This window comes from Physeter macrocephalus, chromosome 9 (assembly GCF_002837175.3).
Source record: "Physeter macrocephalus isolate SW-GA chromosome 9, ASM283717v5, whole genome shotgun sequence".
In the NCBI taxonomy this organism is placed as follows: Eukaryota; Metazoa; Chordata; class Mammalia; order Artiodactyla; family Physeteridae; genus Physeter; species Physeter macrocephalus.
Genome location: NC_041222.1, coordinates 2281434 through 2284442, shown reverse-complemented (window position 1 = coordinate 2284442; position 3009 = coordinate 2281434).

The window sequence follows — 3009 nt, the reverse complement described above, 5'->3', positions numbered from 1 at the left end:
TCCCACTTGCCGCGGAGCGGCTGGGCCCGTGAGCCATGGCCGCTGAGCCTGCGCGTCCGGAGTCTGTGCTCCGCAACGGGAGAGGCCATAACAGTGAGAGGCCCGCAAAAATCATACTGCTTAGAATAGTTTGATACTTTAAAATAACACAAATTAACAAAAATATTTTTAAATTAAGAATTGGTGCTTCAGTCAGTGATTAACAACGTTATACAGAAATGGAATTTTTCTTAAAAGTCAGTATTACACCAAGCTAAGTTAAAAATATCAATTTTAGCTTAAGAAAACATTTCATATCTACAGAATTCCAAAGGAAATATTTCTGTGGCATCAACAAATTAGTTACACTTGATTTAATGCATTTATCTTTACCCATTTAAGGGCATGTCCCCCTACATCATCCTGACATCCTTCCCTTCAGTAGGTGATTGATTCCATTCACACATCAATTATCCTTCCTTAAACACAAGGCATGTTTAATAAATCTCTGTGTTCAAAAATTCAGTGAAGCTGGGACACAGTGTAATTCTTATGTTTTGAAATTCTCGTTTGAGGAAGATGAACTGCCTTAATAAAATTGTTTTTTAAGGTAAAGTGGTCACAGTATCCAGGAAAGAACTGGAGGTACAGCATGAACAGGTATAAAGTATCCAAGTCTAAGACTGCAGGAGAATAGGGGGAGAGAGGGCTTGGTTTTCTAAGCAATTCTTATTTAACTGCAACCTGACTGTTAGAGAGTCAGAGGTCATATTCACAATGTCAGTCTCATCTACTACACTTCTAAATGCTGCTGCTCTCCTCATATCAATGTCCACATTAAGCATGAGTCAGTTCCATGAATTTTAAATAGCATAACATCTGCTCTGCTACTCTCCAGTTGCAATAAATGATTTGGTTACTAAAACAACTCGAACATCAGACACTATGAACATTTTCACTGATTTTCTCAGAAAGAATACATCACCAAATTTTAATATGTATTTAAGAAAAAGGCTATTACAACTTTATTCAAAATTTAACATTGTAATTGAGAAGTGTTATGAATACTTGGCTGACATATTAAAAATACAATGAAGAGGCAAACGTAACATTTTGGAGGACAGTAGAAATGACTCCTGACTTTTCTCTTTAAGATAATTTAAAATTGGAACAGATAGATTTAATCTTCTGAAGAATAATGGGGTAAACAGTTGTCTGCAGTTATATTTTATCAAGCAGAAAAATAACCCCTACTTAATTTTTGTGGTGAATGTATTCAAGTGTATATTAAATATCTCCTACACTCTTCCGTGCAAATAAACATGCCCAGTGAAGACAGGAGTAACCGAATATTGATCTCTGTGATATTCCATAGGTTCACAAATTGGCACTGCACATATTTACTGTCCTCTTATCCTCCCCTACCTGTCATTCTTGGTAGAGGTTTGAAGGCCCCACTTTTATAGCACGCCATGCACCTAATATTAAGAATCCTACTTCGTGTGTGAATATATCAATTTGCAGAACACAGTGGTCTCATAGAGACAAAGAAATACAACTGGAGGCATTTTATTCACTGGAAGCATTTTCTCAGATAAGCATACTCATCTTTGATATGCAGTTCCAATTAGAAAAATCTCTAGTTAGAAACGCCAAGACAGGACTAAATTAATCACAGCTGCTGCAAATATAAAGGTTATCAACCTCTTGTTCCTCATTAAATTCGACCCCACCTAGGTAAAGCCCTCCTCTACCTAATGCTCCTTTTTCTGCCTCACAGAGACATATAAGATGAGACACACTGGTGAAAAAAAAATTGTTCCAAAATTAAACTGTGGTATCAGGCATTAAAATGGCAACTAGGAACATATTTCCCTATTTAAAGGACATTTTCCTATCTATTTTGAAATGTGATCAAAGTAATTTTTTCCACTGCCCCTTGATTCTCCATATAAATACGTATGTTACTAAGTAATAATACCCAACTACAGGCAAGAAAATAAAGTACTAATATAGCTTAAGAACCTGCTGGTGTCTCAGTTTCACATACTTAGGTTTTTCAGGTTTATAACACTAATTTATCATCAGTTTAAATGGAAATTGGCAGATGATTTTAAAGCTAAGAATATCCAGCTTTCTGTTAAGATCTTCATGTCCTAATTTCAACTCCAAATTAGTCCATTTTACCCAAACACAAGCCCCTCAAAATAGAGGCTCACGATTGAGATACAGCCACAACCTAATTACAGCAGCATGAACAATGCCACCATGATGTCCTCACAGAACTTAAATAAATTCAGCCCACAATGGGTATGGGTATATAATATACACATACTGTATCTCTGCATACCATATATTTACAAATATGTACATATATACAAAAAGTATACACAGAGATTCAGCATCATGAAAATATATACATGCCATTGCAAATAAAATAAGAATTTCAAATAAATAAGGACAACAAAAGAGCCCTCGATGTAAATATCCTTAATACTCTCCAAACATACAGGAACATATACACCCAAAATATCACCAGGAGATTCATACCATTCATATTCATATCAAATCTTTTACTCACTTAGGATGGGGAGGTGGTTCTGAATCACAGGCAGTAGCCAAGTTTGCAGACCTTGGTACCTTACTATATTTCCTGTCCAGAATATTCTCTGTATATCAGACTGATTACAAGTCTCTGTGGATAACTAAGTACAAGATTTTTCAACAGAGTCCAAAACGCTTCTAAGAGACAGAAAGTTACTAACTCACACAGGTCACAGATTAAACTTGGAGAAAAATGCTAATGAAAGCTCTCATAATAATATATACATTGGATTTGTTGCTTTTCCCTTTACCTCAAAGAAATTCAGTTCAATCACCACCTAATCTGTCTCAGGGAATACTACCGCAAGAAGAAAACAAAGCATAGTAGCCACAAGTGAGAAAAAATAAAACCCATATCCTTTACCAGGAAAATTTCAGTCATGACTAGATTGCACTTTGCTTTTATAATCTCAAAACATTTCAACT